General features: G+C 45.8%; 1 protein-coding gene across 1 annotated transcript in view; it reads right to left on the minus strand.

Annotated features, from left to right (window-relative positions):
- Positions 1-26,089, minus strand: part of LOC138581962 (coagulation factor XI-like) — a 349,622-nt gene extending 323,533 nt beyond the window's left edge. The window contains exon 1 of the mRNA XM_069652873.1: positions 26,030-26,089. The gene's annotated coding sequence lies outside the window, so the exon portion shown is untranslated. The remainder of the gene's footprint in view (positions 1-26,029) is intronic.
- Positions 26,090-26,464: the final 375 nt, after the last annotated feature.

A 26,464-nucleotide genomic window follows, 5' to 3' on the forward strand; every position in this document is an offset into this window, starting at 1 on the left:
GCAAACTACCTTTGTTTTTGTAGTCTCTTCATTTCTCCAAGATGTCTGCAGTCAAATGAAAAACATAAAAGATAGTGATATCCAGAAATACCAGCTTCAGGAAGAACATGGTCTATATTACTTTTGCACTAATCTGTTTGTACCTACAGAAAACCTAAGACAGCAAGTATTACACATGTGCCACGATCACAGAGTAGCAGGTCACAGAGGAATAGCCAACACTCAAGAACTGATCAGCCGTCATTTTTGGTGGCCCACCTTATCTGCAGACGTTAAAGACTACGTTTCTTCGTGTGTCATCTGTCTGCAAGAAAAGACACCAAGGAGGCTCCCAGTAGGAAAACTGGTCCAACCCGCTCTACCCGACCAACCTTGGGAAAAAATCTCTACAGATTTTATTGTAGACTTACCACCTTCAAATAATAATACCACGATAATGGTGACAGTGGATTCAATGACCAAGATGGCACACTTTATTCCCATGAAAAAACTCCCAACAGCAGCTCAGATGGCCTCCTGTTTCTTACGGACAATATTCCGATTGCATGGATTCCCCAAAAACATCATTTCCGATAGGGGACCACAATATATATCGACATTCTGGAAGAATCTATGCCAATCCTTAGGAATACAAAGAGATCTGACCTCTGGATATCATCCACAATCTAACGGTCAGACAGAGAGGCTGAACCAGTCTTTAGAACAATACCTTAGATGCTTCATTTCGGCTACCCAAGACAACTGGGACGACTTCCTTCCCTATGCGGAAATAGCATACAACAATTCTCAACACTCTGCTACCAAGATGTCTCCCTTCTACTGTACCTACGGATATCATCCTGTAATAATCCCTACCACTCCTCCCAGAATTACCAACTCTCCTGCAGTAGAAGAATTGGTGGCCAATATTCAGTCTGGACATGCCCTAGCCCGTACAGCTCTCAAGGAAACACAAGAAAAGACTAAGAAACAAGCTGACAAGCGAAGATCCCAAGAACCCACTTACCATCAAGGGGATTTGGTATGGTTGTCCTCCCGATACCTCCCAAAGAGACTGATACCTACTAAACTGTCCCCCAAATTTTTTGGTCCATTTACAGTTTCCGGAGCAGTAGGGAAGGTGGCATATCGCGTTCAGTTACCTCCTTCTTGGTCTAGGATACATAATGTATTTCATGTTTCTCAGTTAAAGGCCAATGTTTCAGACAGGTTCCAAAGGCAAGATAGAAACAAACCATTGCCTATTGACTCCTCTGAAGGACAAGAATATGAAGTATCAGCCATAGCGGACTCCAGATACCATCGGGGAGTTCTTCAATATCTCCTAGATTGGAAAGGATATGGACCTTCTGACAGGACTTGGGAACCAGCTTCTGCAGTTCATGCACCTACACTGGTGCGCCGATTCCACAGGTCTCAACCGTGGAAACCCGGACCTTCCACCCCACGGGAGGGGCATACTGTTAGGAAAACCCCTAGAAGTCTTTGGAAACACTGGAAGATTCACCATCCTCGGCGCACCCAGTGGAATTCAAGATGGCGCCTGTTGGATCACGTTTCCAATACCTAACAGTGCAGGTCTAGTTCTCGTACTCAGCTTTCCGCGTGATCACTCCTACTTATACACTGAATCACTAACACACTCTGCGTTGCTACTCTTTCACGTGTATGCATTGCTCCCTAACCCTTGGTTCTGTGCTCTCCAGCATTCCTTTCACTCGCATCCATTTCCCTTTCTTTAGCTCGGCTTTTGCCGTTCTAGCTGCTCGCAGCACCTTTCCTCGGCACGGCGTCTGCCAAACTCTGGCCGTTCGCTGCTTCTCATCCACACGGCTTGCCGTGTTAGCTGCTCCTAGCCCCTCTCGGCATCTTATTCTCCGCTTTGGCTTCTGCCACTCCTGTGCTCACAGCTTCTGTTTTCCATTTCTCTCTCTGCTCCTTTCCTCCTTCCGCTATCAGCTTACCCTCGGCTCCTCTCCTCCTGCTGTCACTTTGTTTCTTTCTCCTCTTCTTCCTCTGGAGTCTCGTCTCTCGAGTGTCAGTTCACTTCTCCCGGTATTGTTGGGTTCCTCCTCAGAAACTTACCTTGGATTACTCGTCCTCAGCATCCAGTCTTCAATCGAACAGCAAGCTTACTATTCTACTCTTCATTGAATCCTGCGGACTACTATTCACAATCGGAACCTGTCTGATTCTGGGTTTTCTTCCCCGCGAGGGTTTCCCAGGGGGTGGCCCCCTGGGTGCACAGAGTACTACTCGCGGTCTCTGGACTCCCGGGGGGACGTCTCTCTCCTCTACAAACATCCTGATAAAACCCGAAGATTCGTGAGTACTATTCCTGGCATAAGAAAAGGCGGGGTGTTGAAAGAGATTGTAAGATTAAGGGTCGTAATGAGGCCCATTGTCTATTGAAAATGCTTCTCTCCCAGAGTCTTCTAAATCTTCCAGTCCTAAGAGACCCCATATGCCTAAAGAAATTGTTGGTATGTATGAGGCTAAGCTTGATATTTTGGATTGGTTGGCAATGTTTGAGTATAACCATGGGATTCCAGACATTACAGGGAACCAGTTGCTTCCTTGGCTCTTCTCTAGGCTACCCACTGTTGCATCTGATGTTGTGATAGAGTTGGGGGAGGTGGATAGGATGGATTATGAGTGTGTGAAGCTAGCTTTAATTGCTAAATTTGGGAAGACCCCTTCCCAGTACCTTAAGAGGTTTAGGACCCTCAGAAAGCATGATGGTACCCCTTGAGCTACCTGGGTATATGAATGTTTGAAAAACGTAGCAGGTTGGGTTTAAGATTACAGAGTAAACACTTATGAAGGCATGAGAAATCTTGTTATGTTGGAGTCAATTTATGATGCCTGCTCTCCTGAGCTCAGACAGCACTTGGCTGATTCTAAGGAAATAGATCCAAAGAAGTTAGCTAAGACTGCTGACTTGTGGGTTGCCAACACGCCTACTCGAAGGATTCTGGGGCAACTCAGAAGAAGGATGAGGGAAAGCAGCCAAAGAAAGATAACAAGGAGAATTCTAAAACCTCCAATCCAAAAGAGGGCCCCAAACAAAACAATTAGGGTAGACCAAAATGGAAACCGAATCGGGCTAGTGTACCATCTGGACCCAAACCAGATGGAGAACAGAACAAGCCCCCATTCATAAAAACATTTGGGAAATGTTATGTTTGTGGGTCAACTGACCATGTGAAAGGGGATCCCAGATTCAAGGGTAAACCTTCAGGGGCCCACACTGTCTCCTTAGCCTTCTCCCCAGAGGAAGAAGTACCTATGGCAAGCGGAAACTTTCACCTACTGGCTGATGAACCCATGAGAGTCTCAGCTAGTGTTTCTTTAGTGTCCCTGTGCTTGTGGGAACAACAGAATTTAGATGTCTATAATTCCATCCCATATAATACTAAAGAGTATTATAAAGATAGTGTTCTTGTGAATGGCCAGGAGACTCCTGCCATCAGAGACACTGGAGCCAGCATAACTGTGGTTGATGAATAATTTTTCAAGGTGGAGGATGTTGCTAAGGCACCCAAACGCCTAACCAAGTTAGCTGGAGGCCCTGTACACATGCTTCCACAGTTACCAGCTCTCATCCAGTGTAATAATATGACTTGTCAAGATACCTGTTAGTGTGCAGAGTGAAGTTCCTGGGAGAGTCCTGTTGGGTAATGACCTGATAACTCTTGGAGTTGTGCCTAGTACCCCCAGGCCTCCCAGTAAAAGGAAACAGGAGCTCACTAGGTCTGCAAGGGAGAGAACCTTGAGAGGCTCTCCAGGGGAATTGAGAGAGTAATCTATCACCCCCAACCCACAGGAATTGCTTACTGCTATTTCAGGAAAGAAAGAGAAAAAGGGGAAACCCAAGACCTCCAAGAAGAAAGCCGATAGCAGCCATGTGCTACCAATGAGAACATCCCCAAGATTGTGAGTCTTCCACCTGCTGATGCTGAGTGTGAGGTACAACCCTGTGTGGTTGAGCCAGCTTCTGAAGAGTCAGATCTGGAAGAAGACGTAACTCTAGTTCGAGATCTGAATCCTGTTGACCATAGGCAGTACCCTTTGGGAACACCACATACAATTAAGACTACAATTGAAAGTACAAATTCACCTTTGGTACAAGCCTGTATTACACAGTAAAGTGGTAGCGATGGCTGAGCAGCCAGAATTATCTCAAGAGTAAAGTGAGCAGTATCAATTGTTACACAAAGGACAGCAATCACTATGGTTCAAACAAACACTGACTCAAGGTTTCTGAGTAAAAGAATATACATTTATTTACACATCATTTGTAAAACAATTCACTAAAGTAAAGCAGTAGAAAAATAACACTCTCAATATACTACACACCACCCAATAGATTCTGGACAAGTTGAGCTCAAAATGAAGTGTGAGCAAAATGGCACTCCAGCAATTTAAAAGGGATTGAAAGACAAGGTTAGACAAAAATTAAGCAGCACCAACAAGTAAGTAAGCAGGGCAATCTAGAAAAGGCTACTACGGTGAGGAAATCAAATCAAGAGGCCTGAGCCAAAGTGGATGGACCAGAGTCTTTGCAGAGGGTCACACAGTTCAGAGTAGTTTGCGGTTAAGTCTTTGCCAAGAGTTTGGTACGAAGTTGGTCGGATGAAAAGTTACTTTAAAGAATAGAGAAGGACAAGCCCTCAGATTGGCAAAAATTTCAAACACTTTCACCGCAGTTGGACGGAACAAACAACTCGGTTTGAACAGTACCTTAAATGAAGAAGAAGGCTGTAGCTGAGGCAGAAGTTCTTGGCAGGTGTTACGCTCACCTAGTCTCTGCGGGAAGTTGGGGCACGGTTGGAGCCCTCCCTGGATTTGGTCTCCCTGGATCTTGCTCTACCCCCAGCTGTAGCGATTTGGTCTGGTCAGGTTGCTGGCAATGCCCTTTGGGGAAGGTAAGAGGCAGTGAGAATGCTGTAACTGAATTGCGATTCCCCTCGAACCCCTCATGCCAGAATGAGATGCTCAAGCGTTTTCCCATAGGCTCTCATCTGTTATTTTGCAAAGATGAGCTCTCCTTCTTGCTTCTCTTCAGCAGGGGCACTATAGACGGACCCAGTTGCTTCACTTGCCCATATGCGTAATGGCCCAGACCGGCTGCAACCAATCCTCATGGGAGGTGAGTGTTGATAACAATGATTATTGTCCATATGCTTCTGTAAAGTCTTTCCCAATGATTATTGTCCGTATCCTTAATAATCTTTCTTTTCCCCAATAGGTTGAAGATGGCTCTGCTGAGTCGCGTTGCTGACAGCGTACCCATGCGGTGACGGAAAAGAATGGAGCAGATCCCACTAGAAGGTAAGTAGGGTTTGTAAATGAAACGCAAGGCTTAGGGGTTGCGCGGCCAAGCGTTAAATGTTTATGTGGTTTCCAACCTTGTGCTATCTTTATTTCTTGCAGGGATGGCCTGACTTTGGAAACTGGAGAGCGGCTTTCCGGGAAGCTGTTCGCGGCTGCAAGATGGAAGAACCACAAGGATGCCTGGATCCAGGTAAGGTGCACGTTGAAGATGTACAGCTGGAATCAGGTAGGTGCGTGCCGAAGATGTGAAGCTGAAATCAGGTAGGTAGACGCCGATGATGTGAAGCTGAAACTAGAAGATTCAGAGCTGGAGACAGGAAAGAGCTTCAGACAGCGGTAAGCGTTACGCTTTATACAGCAGATTAATGCGAAGCCTCAACATGCGGGTGGGGCCGGCTTATATAGTCTGGCCCTAGCCACTCCCCTTTAGCTCTGCCTTGTGGCCCCACCTCACTACTCCCATAGATGATTGCACGTGCCTTCCAATGCTTCCTAATGGCCACTCCCAGCCTGGAAACATGTGCCTTGGACCCAATGTGTTCAGAGCACACTTTCTTATGAGCCTGGCTCCATAGGCGCCAGGACAGGGTCCTTTTGGACCCTTTGGAAGGAGGAAATAAGGGCCCTTGGTTAGTGGCCATGACTGCAGGTCATGCAGGCTCATGGTTCCTGAAGCGACTGTTGGACTGACACGAAATAGGAAGACTGGAGGGTGTTGCACTGCCCGAGGAAGAAACCAGCAGCAGAGCAAAGCAATGAATAAATGGTGCGTTCCTTAAAACCCAAGCAGGGTCCTGCCCTTCTGGCTATCCGGGTCACTATAGCTGTGCACAGCAAATTCGACCAGAGGAGGGAGGCCTGGCTTGCAGTTTGGCAAACTGGTTAGTGCCCCCAGCTGAAGGGGAGAAGATTCTTTGCAGATCTTCCCTGTCGTCGAAGTTTGGCTTCACCGGGGGGGGCTTCAGTCGTGGTAGAGGTCCTCTTTTGTCAGCTTCTCTTCGGTTCTCTAGATCCAGTGCCGACTCTGCCTTCTCAGTCCCAGAGCCTTGCTTTATATGCAGTTTTCCCCCATTCACACAGCCTGGCTGTCAATCACACAGCAGGGTGGCTGTCCCGGCGGGGCAGTCACCACAGCCAATCATACAGAGAGCGACATGGGTCTCCAAGGAGATTCTGTGCAGGGAGTCTCAAACCCCTCCCTCACATCCTGTCCCCCTCAGACATTCAGGCGCCTAAGGAGGGCTTCTGTGCAGAAGCCCGCCAATGGACAGCGAACAAAGGAACCAAAACTATTTTGGCGCGCAGAATAAAACACGAGAAAGAACTTTACAAAAAGAAATGGTGAATAAAATCAGCCGTAATCAAATAAAAGTTAATGGGGTCTAGCAGATTTAAGTTTGAGGCTACTAACTTAGCCTAAAACAGTACCAAGGCTATTTAAATAGACTGCAGTAGAAAAAATAGGGTAGATACCACTGCCACCAGCCAAATCTTAAAGAAAGGGGAACAAAATAATGTTCCATTAGAAACAGACAAAAAGGGATAACTACTAACCCTTTCCAGAACTCTATGTAAGATAGTTTGGACTGGGTCTGTGAATTTAAAAAGACTAATCAAGTCAATGGCAACTTTACATGTTCTGGGAGACAGTAGTCAGGCCCAGGAAATGGAGTTTAAAGTTGGAAGTCTGAAAAAGACAACCCAGTGTCACTGCACTAAAGGTGCTGTGTAACACACAGTAACAAGATGATGCCTATTTAGTAGGTGAGGCTCCACAGTCTATGAACACAAACATGTTAACCACACACAGCAAAACACATGTAAGAGTAGGAAAAAAGGCTCACACTCTTACCAGGTGAAAAAAATAAATCCTAGATATCCAGCAAAGCTGCTGAGGGACTCAGTAGGTAAGGGAAATTAGCCATTCTGGAGAATTCTCCCTAACAAGAGCACTTTGTGAAAAACTGGGCCCTGAAAGTTATTTGCAAATCCATTTTCACATTGCACAAAATGTGTCTGGTTTACCCACTTCAACCTTTTTTGAGTCAGGCCAGGTGCGCTTATGTTATGTTATGCTGCTGCAAAATCACCACTGTAGTCATGCCAAAGCACCATATGATGAATTTAATTCTGGCAGATTGACCCTGAGCCTGTCTCTAGGTGCATTTAGAAGTGTGCACCTCTACTCCTACTGGACCTGCTGTTTCATGTGCTTGGCAATGAGTTATGTCACTAGAAACATGTTAAAAACAAGCATTGGCAAAGCCAACAGTTTAAGCTTGTGTATTAATATTAAGCATTCACCAGGCACGGGCACTGCTATTATATGCCCAGGTATTCTCACCACTTTGCAGCTGCTACAATCCATTTAATACCACTACGACAGTGCCTGGAAAATGCCTTTCCCATGCCTACACAAAAGCCCAAACTGTTGACATTACCAATGCTCATTTAATAATGCCTTTTATCTGTGTGCCCTTCCTAGCACAGGAATATTTCGGAAGGATAGGTCAGGGACAACGCGCTCGTCTTGGAAGCAAGATTAATAACCAATTACAATAGGATGAAATGGATTAGGGATGCACGTTGTCCGGTCACCCGTAATACTGGATGAATTCGTTTTTCTCATCTGCAAAATGTGGAACGTCCAAGGTCCCTCTGTCGTTGGAAACGTACCTTGAGAGATCATGAATCTATTTAAAACATGACTTTTTAATCCATCCGTGTTTAAAACATGCTTTAAATGCACTCATTTTTACTCATTTTATTCAACATTTTTTTGGGGGGATACTCGCAAGTTACTATTTATAAAAATGTAAACTCTATGGATGTTAGATGTTTTAATGTTTGAAATACTATGTAAGATTTGACCACACAGAGCCACAAAGAAAATGGTAAAAGAGCGAACTAGGAGGGTTCAGGGCCCCTAGTTTCACAACCACAACCTCATCAACTACAAGCAACAACTAATCACAAACTAAACCACAAACAGTGAAGAATCAGTCCCAAGGACAAGTAAACATCACAATCCAAAAATGACTCCTGCTCTAAGGAATTCAGCCCACAACTCAAAGACAACATGCCTCAGCAGAAGAAAGACAAATCAAATCAAATTCTTTAATGTGATATAGTATGAAAATAAATTCAAACTTTACACATATATTAATAGACATAAACAAAAAAAAACAAAAAATCATACATATATATAAAATAATACACATAAAATCAACACATCTAAAAATCACTATTAATAACATCTGAGGCAAAATGCAAAGGAAATAAGAGAAAATGTGCGTCTAAGTAAAAGAGAGATAGATATGGTCACTGGAGACCTTCATATTATTAATTACATGCTTTCAATCGGCTTTGCCAGGTTTGCAGACACCCTCAAGTTACTACGTAGAGATCAATGTTAAGGTTCACTCAATTTTCCACTTCATGTTCTATCTGTTGCCAGACGTTGTATAGGGCTATGAATAAATGCATGTTCGATGTGTTGATACAGTACTGCCAGAATCTGAATTTGGGTATATAAAGCAGATCATGCACAAATTCACCCAAAAAATGAACAATAGTCTTCTTGAGTGCTCTGCATTGTGTTAGTACATGTCTAGCGGTCTCTAGGCACACAGAAGATTTACATATTCGGCAAGTTCGCTCTGCTGCAGGTATATTTTCCCTTGCTCCTATTTTAGTCAGAGTAGGCAGTTGTTCCAGTCTAAATAGAATAATGAAACGGCGGAGTCTTCTAGTTGGGCAGAGAAAAAGATAGTCCTGTGGTTTCATGAACTTATATACTCTGTAGTTCACAAAATGATAAGATTTAAGGGAGTCTAGATGGGCAAAGTTCTCTAGCCAGTCCCAATGGTCCACCTTTTTCCCCAGTGCATTTAGCATTTCTTTAGTCACACTTGTCCTTCTCTGCGTCCAGCCAATTTCGTTTAGAAATTTTCCCATATCTTTATACAGGGATGAGGTGGTGAGTTTTTTGCTTAGTTCCTGGTGTAGGGCCGTTAGTAGGGGATTTGGGAAGCCACTTGTCATTTTCAGGTAGAACCCAGTTCTTTTTTTCAACACCATAGCCTTAAGTGACGGAAGGCCCAGCTCCAATCTTATCAGGGCCATTGGCACTCCCGGGGGAAGCCCCAACATACGCCGCCAGAACTTTCCCTCTAGCACTTGTAGCCACGCCAGATTTACCGTCAGCAGTGATTCCAGGCCATAAATAACCATGGGGGCAAAAACTTGCATGTAGAGGTGGCGAGTTCCCCATAGAGTAAAGCCCCCTTGTTTGTTGGTGAAAGATGCAATGAGTGCAATCACTTGAAGGGCCCTGGTGTTACGGCCCTGTTTACAGAGCGCATAATCTCCTAGGGGCTCTATTTCTACTCCCAGATAGCGATAGGAAGGGGCGTACAGAATTATCTGTTTATGTATTATTAGATTCACACGGGTAACTCTTTTCTTAGTGAATCTTAATACGTTGGTCTTCTGCAGATTGATGGTCAGGCCATTGGTCTTAGCATATTCCCAAAGGACATGTGCAGAACGCCTGAGGCCACCAATGGTGTTATCAAGGACCACCAAATCATCTGCATACGCCAAGACTGCACACGTCACCTCGCCTAGTTTTGGTGGACAATTATTAGCCTTCGCAAGTGTTGCCGGGATGTCGTGTACATATAGGTTATAGACGAGAGGGGCTGTGACACAGCCCTGTTTCACCCCTTTATTTTGGATCACATTTTGGGTTGCCTGCCCCTCCTGATTGAGTCGGAGGCTTACCGATGTGTCTCGGTGAAGCAGTCTAAGATAATATAACAGACCTGCGGGACAGCCCAATGCTTCCAGTTTATTCCAAAGCCTCGCTCTAGGGATTGAATCAAAAGCGGCCTTGAAGTCTATGAACAATGCGTACATTGGGGGCTGCTTCTTACTAAGTGCTCTCGTACGCAGTACGTCCATTACAAAAAGGTTATGTGAAGTCGAAAATTCCCTCCTGAAACCGCATTGAAATCTGCTGAGTATTTGTTTATCTTCCACCCACTTTTGCATTTCGCTAAGTAGGAGGGAGGCAAACAATTTCCCAGACACATCCAGCATGGATAGTAGTCTATAATTACTAGGATCTGTACGGTTGCCTTTTTTATACACCGGGATCAAAATAGCCTTTTGCCAAGATTGTGGAATTTCCCCCCGTGCAAATACCTTATTAAAAAGTACAGAGAATAACTCTGCCCAAAAAGACGAGTTACTTTTTACTACCACATTCGCTAGCCCATTGGGTCCGGGGGCTCTGGAAGATTTAAGGGTAACAATTTTGTTAAGTATTGCCCCAGGTGAAACATCAAAGGGTTGAATGATCGGCGGTTTCCCCATAGGCCGGCTAACCGACCCCTGGGCTTCCTGATTACGGTTTTGAAGAAATTGCTCCCATACTTTCTTACTTATAGGGTTAGCAACTGAGCCTTTAGCCTTAGTTCTATTTTCATTTAAGAGTGCCCAGATGCTTCGGGAGTTTCTGGAGCAGATTGTTTCAATGAGTCGCCGATAGCAGCCGTTCCTCTCCGCTGATTTGATGCTCTTCACCTCCGACCTGTATCGATTTTTAATTGATGTTAGTTTCTGTTGGTATAGGGTTTCAGAGAGATTCTGACCTTTTATGCTACGTATGGTTCTTCTCAGTCCTCTCTTGGCATCTCTAATTTTCCCGTTATACGGGAGAGAATCATTTTCTTCTTTCATAACATATCTCTTTTTGGTTGCTGCGTGATGGCCTGAAAAACCTGATATCCACTCTTCTATTTCATTAGCAGACATATCCAGGAAATCCCTTCCGCTCTCTTCTGTATCCCACTTTAGCGCTTCTGATGCCGCTTTAACATTCTTCTCAGACCAAATAATTCTGTTTCCTGCACCATTGGTTGCGATACTTCCGATGTTGAGCTTGGGAGTGTCCGGTATCGAAGTCCTAAGTGAGCATAATATTGCCGCATGGTCACTCCAGCTGTTGGGCTTTACCCACATGTCAGCCACTCTAGTTTGCATCCGGGGGCACATAAATATGTAGTCCAATGTACTCCGTGATGATCCATTGGACCAAGTGTGCTTCCCCGGCCTATCTCCCATGGTGCGACCATTGATCATAGCCAGGTCCCAAGCATCAAATAATTGCAACCACCCTAGGCCTTCCTTTTCTCTCTTTCCATGGGTCATCCTACATCTAGCGCTGAGATCTGGATTAGTGGAAATAGTAGATACATCTTCCATGTGACAATTAAAATCCCCCGCTATCATGACTGCAGCATTATTTGGTCCCATTGCCCAGGTGGACAGTAAGTCCGCTATAGCCTCTTGAAGATCGTCTCTTACACCTGCGCCGGGGGGATTGTAGAGGTTGATAAGCAAGAGCTTACCACTTCCCTTGTCTTGAGGCTACGGCCAGCAATTGGTCCTCAGCTCGGCATTGAATTTTGCGTGACAGCATGTAGTTTGCAATCCCCGTAAGTAAGCCGCCAAACGGGCGTCCTTTGCTTCCCCGGTGTGCCGGTGATTGGTGTATAACATAACCATCAAAGAAGAGGGGTTCCCGGGCCCAGGTCTCTTGTAGGCATATAAAGCTATGCTGGAATAGAAGATCTGCCGATCCCTCTGCCCTGAGTAGATGGGAGAAGCCTCTGCAATTACAAGATATTAATGATAGGCTTCAATGCTTGTGCACCAGCTGCGGCAGTGTCTCCAATAGGGACTTGATTGCTTGTTGTACTTCAGCCAGGAGAGGGTTTTCCCCTACCATCCGGCAGGAGTCTTTTTCCAGGTTCGGAGTTATATCTGGGATTTCAGGAATTGCTGTGAGATCTTTCTCCTGCAGGTCCACATCGATAGCGATGTCCACAGCTTTCAGCTCTTCCTCATGTTTTCTGAGTAGTTGGGCGGTGTTCAGGAACACGCAGTGTAGAGCAGAGACATTAGGATTAGGGCCCGATAGTGGCTCAACAAATAGGAAATCCTCTGATTTTAATACTCGGAGTTGAGGGATATGGTATAACCTGGTCAGTAACTCCGATCGTGCCAGCCAGGAGTGGTTATCCCTTGGGTATAAGTTCTTTATAAGGCAGATGCGATTCGTATGGTTAATCTGAGTATCCTTCGTTTTCTCTGGGAATATAGGTTCCGATGATTCTCTTAATGACCGTCTCTCGTATGAGGTATCATGTTGAGTTATTATACTTGCTTCACACTCTATTTCAGAGATCTCCCCGGTAGTGAGATCGAGGTTCTCCTCATTTTGCTTCACTTTGGGTTTCAACCAATCCGCGAGGGGGCCTTTTTTCTCTGCCATTCGAACCGCCGCTCTCCTCATCCTTTTCCGGGGCTTTTTTAGAGCGAGTCTCCCTCGCCGGGCCACTTCTCCCCGAAAGCGGCAGAGAACCTGTTGTAGGGGGGCAATTTTTATGAGCCTTTTTTGCCAGTTTCCGTTGTTTCCGTGTGAGGGGGCCCCGAGGACTATGGTTCTGCTCCCGCTCTGCTTCCTCGATGAGTACCTCTTCAATCGAGATATTAGTCTCCAGTTCCTCCTGTGCCACACTTTCCTCTCTCTCATCTGCCTTGTCTTCCATCTCCTTGGCAATTTGAAGGGCTTCTGCTAACTTTTCTTCCGTATCCTCTTTTGGTAAGTTCTTCAATTCCAATGCTAATGAGATGGCGTTGGAATTCTCCAGGATGCGACCCGTCATCTGAAGCAGGATTTTTAGAGCAAATTGGAGGGCACCCACGGACGTTTGCAGCTCAGCTAATTGAATAGAGCCAGATATAGATCCCATAACCCCCATCGTCTCATTATCTGGCTCATCTTCCATTGAAGCCATTGCAAGATTCGGGGAGATGGATAGACGCTCGCGGTGACCTGTCGCGTTATATTCCCCCACTGCAGGATTCCCGCTATTATCTTTCAGGGTCGGTGAGCCACTTGGAATAGTCTGTGGGGTATAAGATTGCATTTCTCTTTGTATTGTCAAACACAAGTCCAAGAGGGAGTTATTGTCAATATCGTCATACTTAGAAGAATTGATAGAATGACTGACCCTACGCACTTGCGCCAGCCCCTCACTCTGCACAGGCTCTTCATCAATTGTAGTGGAGTTTATCTCAGGTGGTGGATTCACCGGAAAAAACTTAGTGATGGCACCTTGTGCTACCGGGAGTTCATATTTGGCGTTCTTCCTTCGTTTGCCCCCTTTTTTATTGGGCTCCTTGGACTCTTTCTGAATTTGTGTCTTATTATTCCTCAGATTATATATAGAGTGTGGCGCTCTCTTCCCCCGCTGCATCATGATTATTCTGGCGCCTTAATGTGCTTGGGGAATTAGTGGGGTCTGCCAGTTACAGATAGCTGCACAATTTATTGCAAATAGACAACTCACTCGTGGCTTTTCCCCTTGCAGAATATAGACTCACATCAATGCCCAGCAAGCCATATAGCATTAGTGAGGTCTCCACAATCTTGAGGCTGCTCCGTTTTTATCCCACAGGCAGCTCAGTCAATGGGCTGCCCTAGCAAAAGGCACATAGATCTATGCCCAGCAAGCCCTGTTCAAAGACCCCTTCTTCCACCAGGCCCAGTGACCCCTTCACTTACGTGTACCCTCGTAAGCCGCTGGACTTGATGTTGTCCAACGCTGTCCTTCTATTACACTGCCTCCGAAAATGGGGGCTGCCTCCACACACTCGGGATTCCGCTCCCAATGCAGAGTGCCGTGTGCTGTGTGCCGTGTCAGCTTGAGGCTTCCTTCAGCTTTATTCCCGCTGGCCCCTCGTCCAGATACAGCGGGTGCCGCGGGTACCGCAGAGAAAAGTCCCCACAGTCCACACAGTCTGCACCGTCTGCACAGTCCGCACGGTTACCAAAGGTAACCCGCCGTACTCACGGACCACTCCCCGTCTCTCTCTTCGCGCTCGCGCTTGCCTCGCCTCGTTAGTTTGAGGAAAGGACCCGCACGTTCTGCTCACGCTCGTGTCAAGCCGCACCTCCTCCTCTGCGTCTACGTCTCTGAGGCCGCTTCCGACACAACACCTAACAGACAAAGAAGCTAGAACGGAAAACAGAAATAAGAAGAAAACCTCAGCCGCACAGGAAGGTGCCGATCAGCAAGATTTCACAACTCCGAAAAACTTGTTGAAGAAAATGCCAAACGGATCAAGGACACATACAAAGAACAGAGCAAAGACAGACTACATTGCTCACTACCTCTCCATATATGACTGCTTTGGAAGTTATTGCGGACTACCGGAAACAAACCCACAGGCAAGAAGCAAAAAGAAATTCAGACCCCCATGCGGACGCCAAATGCAGCACAACAAATAATGAACCACCTCAATTCAGAGAACACCATGGTCAATACTCCAAAAAGAATCAGTGACAAAATTGAATCCATTATCTTCAAAACACCCTGAATCATCAAAGACTGGTGCAAACAACTCACCAACCAGACCAAACCAAAACCAAACAAGCCTGCAATCAATCTAATAAGACTACTCGACGAAGAGACTGGCCACCAAAGAACAACTTCTCCTAACAGGCACAACCAGAAGAGAACCACCAGTAAGGGAACCCCAGCCGACAACACACCAAACCCAATTGATAAAGAAACAACCAACAACCCACAAGGAAAATTAAACAAAATATACTGCAGCTTGTTCAACGTTAGATCTATGGCAAAATACTCAACAGAAATCCATGACCTACTAAGAGAAGGAGGCACAGACATGCTCTTTCTTACAGAAACCTGGTTATCTGACATCTACAAAGCCATCACGAATGAAGCCATATCAGATCATTTCAAATTAATACACACCCACAGAGAAAACCAAAGAGGAGGCGGAATCGCAAAGATACACAAACAGCAAATCTGAGCTGCACCAGTCACTTCAACTGTCTGTGAATCCATCCTCATGAAGATCAAACTCAACAACCAAACCAACATAGTGTTCCTCCTGATCTTCAAACCACTGTCCTACAACAAAACTAGCAGACTCCATCACCATTTTGTCAACCTACCACATAATGCTAGTCATACTGGGAGACTTCAACATTTGGTTCGAAAAAGAAAAGGACACCTCTGCCAATTCACTCTGCTCATTCCTGGAAAAACACTGCACTTCAAGCAAATAGTAAATGGATCCACCCACAAGTCCAGACACACCCTGGACACAATCTTCTGCAGAGAAGGACTATGCTTATCCACACCACCTGCGTCATTGGTATGGCGCGAACATTACCTTATACCATTCTACATTAAACTCCAAACCTGCCTACTAGCCTGAAAGGAAATGCTCCACCCCAGCAAGAAAAGTAACTAGAAGAATCTCGATCTGGATTCCTTAACAATGTTAGTAGACTCAACCCTACCTAGCACCACAGAATCAAAAGAAACAACCCCAGAGATAGTGGAAAACACACTCAACATTTAGCATTAAAAACGTAAGCATCACCCTAACTTGCCCACCAACAAAATTGGGGCTGTCCAGTTGAGCACCACTTCCTCAATTATTATTACACCAGTTGAATACCCATTCAGCAGCTGACTGCACAACAGGTCCACACCCAACTGCCACGACTAACCCGGATGAGTAACCAGGAACACACTCAATACAACCAACCCTCTGCCACCAAACCCGCTGGGGAAATCAGCCTCCAGGCCTCAAGAGGAGGTGAGATTGGCCAACAAAGCACAACCAAGAACGTTGGTAGATACCATCGAGCGATGAGCAAAGACTCACACCAGAGGCATCGTCAAATCGACTGACTTACTAACCCATTTCCCCCCTTCCTGCTCCTCCAACATAACCACATGACTAGTGGTTAGCCACACTACACCTAAACACACCAAGAAGTAATCTAATGTTTGCAACCTACCAACCCTGAGACTCTGGAAACAACAATAGAGGGGACTTCCTTACACATAGTCCATAAATCCATCAACACTACACAATTGCACACCAACAAAATATATTCATACACTTAACAGCCATCCGTGACTCTGGACCCTTTATGGATAAAACTAACCAGTATGTGCATGACCACACACACCACCCGAACATCACATGACACACACTCCCAACACAAATACTAGCGCACATCCGAGGCACCGAGTCCTACCCATACCTTTACAGCAAACAGGGCCTCCCAAACCAATACCCACATGCAAGACAATGCTCACAGACACCAGTTCCTCCGGGTTCTGAACCTATCCTATCATCCTATCCCCCCTAACACACCCAGCCCTCTTCTCTTACAAAGCAACGTGAGCACCTGGAGTCTCCCCTTGGGTGGTGGTGGTGCGCGGTATAAGACATAACATAACAGAACAATTGCTGCTGATAGTTCTGTGGTCACCTAACATTTAAGGAATCAATCAGGAGAAATGATAAGAGGGGGAATATGGGGCAGATTGTTATGTTGCTGACTTTTTGGGTGCTAGAGGTATTTGTAAGGTGGGTCCTTGATCCGGATGGTTCCTTGATCCGGATGGTTCCAGGGACTCCTGAGAGTAGAGAATAGCAGAAATTGTGAGAACGTGCTCCTGGTGGCTCTGTGGTCCCCTAACCCATCAAGAACCAATCGCTTGGGAGATAATATGGTTAACAGGAAATAAAAACCTGCAAAGGAAAGCTCTGAGGGGAGACACTTGAGAAAAGCGGCCCTGTACCTGCTCCCCTCAATATACTGACATACACAGCTTTGCAGTGAAAGTGGACAGAGGAACTACGTAGTAAAACCAACTGAATTATTATCAAGGTGACATTTGTCCGGCAGAATATGAGCTCTATTTTGTAGCATAGTCATAGCCTGCTCTGATACAGTTAGTTTTCCAATTTTTAACACATTAATGTATTGGTGACTGCCAGCAGGTTATTTTTAAGCATCACATCCTGTCCTCTCAATATTTTGTTCAAGGAGTTCCTTGGTTTACTTTGCCATGCTCCCTATCACTATTGCAGCGTGGCTTTAAGTCTGGTACCTTTACCTCCCGCTAGTGAACACATGCTCCCAAGGCATGGTATCTCCTAGCCAAGAAGACCAAGTAGAAAATGGCTGCAGTTCTAGAATGACGCACATGCCTTTTGAATCACAGCCTCAATCAGTCTGTCATCAGGAACACAATATCTGACATTTGTGGACTTTCTTAGAAGGGAGGGGTGCCCCATGTCAACTCACTGACCAGGAATTAAACAGTGGGCACACATGAAAAGATACACCGAAAATACAGACTAAAATCAAGGATTGTAGACCTGTCCGTGGAATGTGAACAGTGGCACTATCAGTAAGAGAGAAAACTGCAATCAGCAAAGTCGTAACGACCCAAGAACATGCAGATGTGGTGGCCCAGTCATTCCATCCTGTATAAGTGCCTTAAAACTGGAAACTAGAATGAATGAGGGAATGGATGTATATGTCATGATGCCTACCCCCGGAGCACCAGGCCAGGCCCAGCACCCCCGGGAGCAGGCATCATGCCCCCGGGTAAAAGCCCAGCAGCCCCTTATAGGGGCTCTTTGGACTCTGTCCGGGCGCCTTTGGCGCCAGGCTCATGTTGGACATCAGTCCTGGCGCCATAGGCGCCAGGCTCATAAAGGACAGTGTTTGGTGCACTTACCTGATACAGACCATGCTGCATACTCACCTGATGCATACCATGCTGCATGAAGATCCAAGCCAAATGAGGCTTAGGAGGGACTATTTTTCTGAAGGGACTATTTTGTTACTTGGGTGGGGCTGTGGAAGAATACTTACCTGGGACTTCTTCCAAGGCTATTTAAGCCACGCCCGGACAGCCACACATGCTTCGCGCTGTTATGCATCCCAGCAGCTGAACGCTCACTGTGTCTGCTCCTGCACCTGGACTCCAGCCATGCCTGCCTCAAACCTGGAACACCTGTAAGGAAAGAAGAGAAGAGAAAGGTGAAAACCAAGAACTTATTCAAACTTCTTACCTGCATCCGGAATCTTCACACCAGCATTCTTGAAGAGAGACTTCCATTTAAAAGCATCGTGTTGCTCGCTGCAGCGCCGCGCTTCACTCACCTGTCCTCGAGACATCTCCCGGCTCCATCGCGGCTGTCAGCACCGGTCGCCACATCTCTGCACCTAGGGGAGAGAAGAAGAGACAAAAGGTGAGCAGAGGGAACACAGGAGGAAAGCCGAATTTTCAGCCATAATACTTACCGGCTTTTCATGGTGAACCATTCCACATTTCGGTTCGGCGCCTCTTCTTTGGCAGGTACCGCACCCCGGCCCCTATGGGGAAAGGACAAAAGACATTACTGGGGAATTATAAAGACATTTAGAGGGGTCGCCCTCATCACTAACTCACCTGATTTTACCGTCGGCAATTTAACCCCTCAACGCATCACCTTCGTTCTGCACCTGAAATAAAGGACAGATCACAGGTTAGGAAGACAACATTAAAAGAGGCTCACACTTGAACTTTTGAATCTTCATACTTACGGCGTATCGCTCCGAAAAGTCAAGTGGATTTTGCCAGCGCCATTCTGAAAACCAGTGAAGTAACTGGAAGAACGCGCGCCCCTGCACCAGAAGCAGGATGAAGAGTTCATCCTTCCAAACCATAAGGTGAGCTTAAACCAGGGGTTTAGGAGGAAGTCAGAGAAGAACGAAGGGGGGAAAAAGGGGAAGCAAGCACACTATTCTGCAGACAGTTAATTCCCCTTTCTCATCTGCAGAAGGATATTCCTACGGGCCAGACAAGCAAGATTTGGAGGTCCTGTTCAATCGGTGGTCCGAGTTCTGCGCTTCACGCTTGAAGAGGCCACAGCAACCCAGACTAGACCAGCGCCTCCGTGGGAGCCAGGTGAGCGTCACAGTATACACTTGCAAGGAGCAGTAGAACAACAACATTAAATGGAAGTACGCCAAGTGAAATTCTGGGACTTGGGGTGCATGTAATGTGTCCAGGCTTACCTGCTGAGCTAAAGAGAGTGGTGGATGCAGTGGTCGGCTCAGAGTGCAGGGGCAGCCGTGTCTGCATTGATTGGGGTCCGCTGGTTGCTTGGAGTCCCGCCCTTGGTTTGCAGCTTGTCAGAGTGCTGTGCCGGGAAGTTCTGGCGGGGCTATTGGTGCTCAGTGCCATCTCTGACGGTAATTTGGCGATATTTAGTGCTGCGTGGCGAAGAGGAAGAGGTGTGTCCATTGAAGCAGCAATGTCTATGTCGTTGAGGTGATTGGAGGCCTGGAGCTATAGTCACTTCGGTCCATAAAGAATTCAGCAGCTCTGATGGAACCGGAAAATAAGCAGAAGGCCTAAACGTACTGGGGTATAATTATGCTCCGGGTGAGTTGGCAGTGAATCGCTCTAAAAGGACCACAGAAATGCAGGAGGAAGATGATTCCAGTGAGAGCTTGGAGGTCACTGGTGGAATCAGACCCTCAGGTGGACTGCATGCATCCCAGAAGTGCGGTGAGGTAAACACAGGGATATGTGAGGACTCTGTTGGTTTGATCCCGAGGGCAGCGGCAAGTAATTCACGAAGTTCATGTTTTTTCTCTGTGTGTGGTAATATTTTAAGAGTGCCAGGTAACAGCCATCTTTTAGCACTGCAGGAACTGGATACAGATTTTCTTAATTTCTTTGAAGAAATGTCGTTTGAGCAGAGAGAGGCTTAAAGGCCTCACATAAATCTGTATTGTTCCTGTTCATTGTTGTTAGTTTTTTATCAGCCATAGATGATAGTGTGATGTGAGGCCTGTGGATTTTTGACTTCTGTGGCGTGCTTGAGTTTTGCAAGTCGTGGAGATGTATTGTGATTTTAGTTTGGTTTTGCTGAGATTTAGAGTGCACTGAATTTAGCTGTGCTTTAACATTTTCTCTTACAGGTTGGACTTTATAGTTTGGAGGTTAGATAGGAGATGAACTTCCTAAGTTGGTAGCTATGCAGTAACATTTTCTTTTGTAGGTTGGACTTTATAGTTTGGAGGTTAGATAGGAGATGAACTTTCTAAGTTGGTAGCTATGCAGTAACATTTTCTTTCATAGGTTGGCCGTTATGTTTAAAGTGAGTTAGGACATGGACTACTTAGGGTAGTAGTAGTTTGTGATAGTCATTATGTTAGGGAGAATTCTCTGTTTAGGCTGAATTTCCTAACCTAGTGAGTCCCCAGCAGCTGGATTTTTGGGGTTTATTTTTTTTCTCCTGACAAGAGTGAGACTCTTTTACCCTCACTCTTGGGCATGATTTGAGTGTGTTTCTTTGAATCTAGATGTGTTTAATGGGCTATGGGGTCTTTTACTCCGTAGAGCTTCATGTGTTTCTGTGATGTGTGCTACACAGCACACTCAGTGCAGTAACACAGGGGTGTCATAGTGACCCCCCAGTATAGACTCCATACCCTGGGACTGACTACTGTCTCCCAGGGCATGTAAAGTCACCATTGACTTTACTAGTCTTAAATTCTGAACAGAACCAGTACAAACAATCATATTGTGGACGTACTGGCTGGGGCAATTCAATTGCCCCGGGGTCTGTTAGTCGAGGGGGCACGTCTCCGTCCCCCCTGATCGAGTTTTGGCTGGTGGCAGTGGATACTACTTTTTATATTCAACCGTGAATATTTTCCTATGGGATTTCCCATTGTTTTAGGCTACTATCTTTATTTAATTATTTACGGTAGCCTCGAACTTGATTCTAAAATGGCGTTTGTGTTCTCTTCTGTGACTCCAACCCAAGTCGAGCCCTTTGTTTCACTTTTTGGCGGGCTTCTCAACAGAAGCCCTCCAAAGTGGTGCCACTCTGTATGGGGTACTTAGAAGGGGTGGAGGGGGATTTACGCACCCTGGACTGAGTTGCCTAGGCAACTCAAGTCGCACTCCGTCCTGATTGGCCCAAGTGGTGAGCTGGCCGGCTCACCACTTAGCATGTTTGAGTGACAACTAGGCTGAGTGAATGGGGGTTTTCTGCATAAAAGCAGGGCTTTGGGGACTGGAACTTCAGAAGTCGCCACAGAACCTAAGAATCCGACGAGGGAGAAGCTGGGCCGACCTGCCACGACGCCACCACCGGTGGAGCCCTGCTGGACCATCTCACCACTTTTCCCAACGACAGAGGAGATCTCCCGCCGGAGAGTCTTCTTCCTTTGACTGGTGGGGATAACCAGTTTCACCGTATTTTCGCCTTCCTGACGTACCTCGTGGCCGCCTTGCCTGTGCAAAGCACCCCGGCAACCGGGATACTATGTTTTACCACAACCGCGAAGCAAAGGTACCACCTTTAACCGGAAAACTCTGCGGCTGGTTTCTTCCCTGGCAGTGCAACGACCTTCATCTTTTCTCCAAGTCGAGATCTTCTCTTCCCCTGGACGACGACGTGACTTGCACCCACTGCCAGGAACCACTGCCACCGCTGGAGGATCCTTCCCACTTAAGGTACTGTGTCCCGCCAGGCTTCCCTTGCTACCGACTGTACGGGGTAGATTTAGCCCCCGGCTTTCGAACCTGGGTTAGCCTGGGACACCCTGGCTAAACTTTCCTAAGCCTCTCTAAACTCTTTTTGAACTCTCTGCAAGACTTTCTAAGCCTAGTGTAACTGTGTGATCTTGGGCGCATTTGTGCTCTGCTCTCTCTAGGACTGGGCCCAGCCTTTGGACTTTGGCTCACCAGTGACTTTTGCTCTTCTGCCTTGCTAACAGTGTTCCTAACTCTTAGAGTGGTGTACCTTTCCATATTCTGTCTTTTTCCCTCCCTTTCTCACAAACTTATTGGAGTGCCATCTAGTTAAGCGCTCACCTCTGTATGAAAATAAGTGGTGTTTTACTGAGACTTATCTGATAAGGAAAAAGGAGTGTATATATTACAATAGTAACTGTGTTTAGAATATTTTACAACAAGAGTGCTGGAGTGTTTCAAACAGTGTGTTTTTAAATAAATAAGTATATACTTTGATACCAAAGCTCTGGTCAGTGTTTGCTTGTATTGGTGTGTCTGAGTGCCTATTGTGTATACTTTGCATACTGCCTAACTCTTCTTGAGAGAAGTCTGACTGCTCAGCCACAGCTACCAGGTAAATCTGGGTGGTACAGACTGCTACCAAGTGGGTTTACTGCTAACACCTGTAGTCCTAAATCTTTTGCAGTGTTCCCTAAGGGAACTGCACAGGTTTCTGCCTAACACATAATAAATATGATTTCAAGTTTATGTTGCAGGTTGGACCATTCACTTTAAATTTAGTTTAAAGTTAGTCAGCACATGGACTTTTTAAGTTAGTATGACAATATGCAAGTTATGATCCATGTTTTGTTAACCCTTTTGGTTACAGGGTGATGTTCACAGAAGAACATTTAATTAGAAATTGAACTTCAGATTCATAGTTGATATGCTTATGTAAGGGATAATTATCCTCATGTATTTAGTGAACTGTGAAAGGCGTTATGAATAATTTGTTATGCATTGTTTGATGTGAGTGTCATGATGAGGAGTGTGTGTACTTGGCTTCCTGATTTGGAGTTGTTGAAGTTGTTGAATGTGATTTTACTTCACAGGCGTTTTGTGGGGTGTCAGCAGCTGGATTACTTGGAGTGCTCTTCCAGCGGGGTGTCAGTTAACCACGTTACTTAGAGTACCCTGCCGTGTTGGAAATGGTGCACGTTATGGTGGCCAGCCACTGAGTTGCAAGTGTAATGGTTAACATTGTATTTGGAGGCTGAGTTGTGTTGTGAAATTAGTGTGTGGTGTACTGTGTTTTGGGAGATGCGCATGTTGTAGTGGAGAGGTATATGGAAGATCCGTTCTCCGTGCCTTCAGGGGTACACTTTGCATGCTAGTAGGGCATGGTTTACCTCAGCTGTGTGTTTGGGGCTTGAAGCTTGAGGTTGTTTGGGAGTTGGTTGTGGTATACCTTTTGTTCAGATGCTGGCGTCTATCCATTAGGTGTAGTAAAGGTAGTGGCATTTTATGGTGCTGTTTTTCCTCTGGGTGAGGATGGTTTCACGGCTTTGTGTGGGTGCGCTCTTGGAAGAACCTGTTTGGGAAGTTGAGGGATGCACATGTGTTAGGTTTGCGTGTGTTTTTATGTATCTTGTTTCTTGGGTGTGTCTTGTGTTGTTTAAGGGGGAAGATGTTTTATGTTTTGTCTTTCACTGCACCTGTATGCGTGGAATGCTGTGAGTGACTGACATGGAATGCTGTGCTTGAGAATGTTATCTTCTGTGAATGTCAGTTGAGAAGATGGGTTGACTGAGAGAGGATGCTGGTGGATGTCCATCGAAGTAACTTAGCTGATGTGGCCTAAATGTATTCCTGTACCTTTTACCCAGAGCTTGAACTTAATAAAGATGTTCCCTGTTCCTACACTAAGTGTTGTGCTGTGCTTCGCCAGGAACACACCTCTTTTATGGGCTACGCATAAAATACATTTGGTTGATTGATTGATTACCTGCTCCCCCATTGGTACTATGGGTGCAGAGAGCCTCATTTATCACTACAATTCAGGATTGCCAATAATGCACCTCTAAACCCCCCACCGTTACTATACTTCAGGAGTGAGAGCTTACTGTTACCTCTGGGTCTGTCCCCACAACCTAACTTCATGCAGAACTGAGTGGGCTGTTATTTTCTATCTGTTTAAATGACAGTGGCCCTCATTACGACCCTGGCGGAGTGGGTTACCGCCAGCGGTAATCGTGGCGGACCCGTCCGCCCTACTACGAGTTCCCGTAGCGCCATGGAGCCTTTCTCCGCCTGGTTTTACCGGGCGGAGAAATCCATGGCGCTAAGGGACCTCGTTGTTAATTACGCCACCGTACTTTACGGTGGCGTAATTAACGCCTTCCCCACTCCCATTATACCCTATGGGGCAAGAATGGGAATGGGGAAGGGCAAAATGGGGATTGGGGATTTACCGCTCCGCCAAGGTCGGCATGGGGTGGAAAATCCGCCAACCCCCATGGCGCTATCGGCAGCTTTCCGCCGTGCTCCGCGGTGCATTTAGCACCGCGAATTCCGCCAGGGTCGTAATGAGGGCCAGTGTCTACAGGACATCCCCAGGCAGTGTCCAGTTTTATTTTATCAAAAAATCACCCATGGTTTTTCGAGAGGATTAGAAATAGTACAATGGACAGCATTGTACGGTTTTGTGTTACTCAAACCAATTCCAACAGAGTGGTCTGTAACTGGTGCCATATGCAAATTAGATTTTTATTATGTCCGTAGAATGTTTTTAGTTCTCATCAGCATGCACACCGTGCAAATATTAAATAGGCAGAACAAAGAAAAATAGGGACTTGTAAAATACATGTACATACGCTGCATGAATGGGGTAGAGTGGAGAGGCAGCCAGGAACAGTATTATTTGGTAGTGGGTATTTGAAAGTTAGTGGAAATGGGGAATGCACTGCCTACATACAAACCATTCAAAATAAAGCCCTCCGTGCAGCATTGGGCATCTCCAAAAGAGAACATATCTCTTTAGCCAGACAGCAAGCACACTGGTTGCCTGTCCGGCAGTGCATCTTGTTCAAAACACTCGCCATCACACATAAATGCATTCACCACACTGCACCTCCATACCTATCCCACAGTCATCCTGCCTCCATCTGCAAGACCCACCAGAACACCATATGCTAACCTACAGTCGGTCCCAAGAATCAAACACGCAAGAGGCAGGGGCGCAAGCTTCCCATTCATTGCTTCCAGACACTGAAACTCACTGCCTCATGCATCAGAAGGGAACCCAGAAGGGAACCCTCTCATCTCGCCTTCCGCAAGGCTATCAAAGCCAGGCTGTTTGTCTGAACTGCACACACAACCGATAGGACTCCCTTACCTATCCAACTAATGAAAGGCGATTGCAACTAGCCACTCACCCAATAAACACAATCTAGACTTGTTGATGAAGGCCAGTGTAACCTAACCCTAACTGCCCACCTACGTGATGTAACTAAGACGTATTCATGCTGTTGTGGGCTAATGTTACCTAACCGCCCACTTATGTGATGCAACTGAGAAGTGATCCTGTAACAGCGCCTCGATGCCCCAGGGCTGTGTGAGCGCTTTTTAAATGCAAATAAATAAATAAACTAAATAGGTTATGAAACAGTATGTCTTAAAATGTTCAGAAAGCTTAGAGATTAACACGATACGAGTGACATGAACATTTATTTTTAAATAAGTACAGGACAGTGTGTATTTGACTGTTGACCCATTACATATAAAGTGCTCGATTGTAATGTAGTTATAACGTGACAGAATGAAATGCTACCATTTATTTTTCAACTTTTCAGTTGAAGGTTTGTATTATTCTATGATTTTACCTTTACGATTTTCACACAAATTAATAGCAGTTCGGTTAGTTTAGTCTTTAAGGCAAACAGTCATGCCTCGCACCAGCAAAACCTCTTTGGGCTAAACTTATATCTCACAGGAGTGGCGACACGTCCTGATTTTAGGAGCAGTGACACATTGTGTGGAACATCACAAAGTTAAAGTTGGAGTGTCCCATTACTGCAAAATGCCTCCTGTCCATTGAACTGAAACTGTGCTTAAATGAAGGGAATATCCTTATCAATCAATGAAAGATTGTAGATGAAGATGAAGTCAAACACGACCGATTGTCCTAAATGGCTGTTAAACACGAGTTGCAACATTTCCCAAAATATCCATTCTCTTTATTTGCTCTGTCTTACCTCTGATGGTTACTGCTTGCGGTGCTGCTGTCTCTTCAGCTGACTGCAGTGAACTCTGAGGTGAATGGCCCTTTAGTTAAAGAAGATAAGGGCGGGGATTCAAAGGGGCGAGTAGGGGGTTGCCAGATAAACCGCAGCTAGCGACAGGAGGGAACATTGGAGAGAAGGAGGGAGAACACAGGAAGAGTTAAAGGGGGGAGAGTCAGAGTTGTGAGTGATCACTTTTATTTTGTTTGTGAACAGAGGACTCATTTCGCCTGAATGCGTCTCAAAGAGAATACAGTTGTACTATTTATGGGGCGCTAGGGAACACTATGAAAGGCACCAAATATCAGACGTCCAGGATGAGGGAAGGCATGACATGATCTTAATAAGAGTTGAACAATTAAAAACTTCCCCAATCCCCTAAAATATCAACACTGCTAATAAATAAAA

Source organism: Ambystoma mexicanum, chromosome 3q (genome assembly GCF_040938575.1).
Source record: "Ambystoma mexicanum isolate Mex_15411 chromosome 3q, UKY_AmexF1_1, whole genome shotgun sequence".
Taxonomy (NCBI): domain Eukaryota; kingdom Metazoa; phylum Chordata; class Amphibia; order Caudata; family Ambystomatidae; genus Ambystoma; species Ambystoma mexicanum.